The sequence below is a fragment of the Penaeus monodon genome, chromosome 23 (assembly GCF_015228065.2).
Source record: "Penaeus monodon isolate SGIC_2016 chromosome 23, NSTDA_Pmon_1, whole genome shotgun sequence".
NCBI classification, from domain to species: domain Eukaryota; kingdom Metazoa; phylum Arthropoda; class Malacostraca; order Decapoda; family Penaeidae; genus Penaeus; species Penaeus monodon.
The window spans coordinates 2,262,256-2,262,644 of NC_051408.1; positions in this window are offsets into that span (position 1 = coordinate 2,262,256).

Here is a 389-nt window from a genome sequence, read left to right on the forward strand (position 1 = left end):
CCTCTTTGTACGTGATTTAACATAATGAACATTACTTATTAACATTTTGCATAGGGAATAAAATTGGAATGATATGATCTATCCAGATTTTGACGTTCCGTTCGTCAAAGTCTGAATACATTTTAGACAATATGATCTCCCGTGCATGGACGGATGATGTAATGACGTAAACTATACTTGCATTAGGTCATTTTATCCTAGAAAAATGCGTAGTAAACAAGAAATGTGTATTTTAGAAGCTTATTTCACCCCAAATCCTATTATCTTATGATTTGGAGAAACACGTTGGTTCCATATTTACATGCTTGGAAGTGAACGTGTCCGGAACGCTTGCGAGGGACAAGACTTCGACTTCCGTAAATGTTCTATACCAAATTTTCTCATGAAAG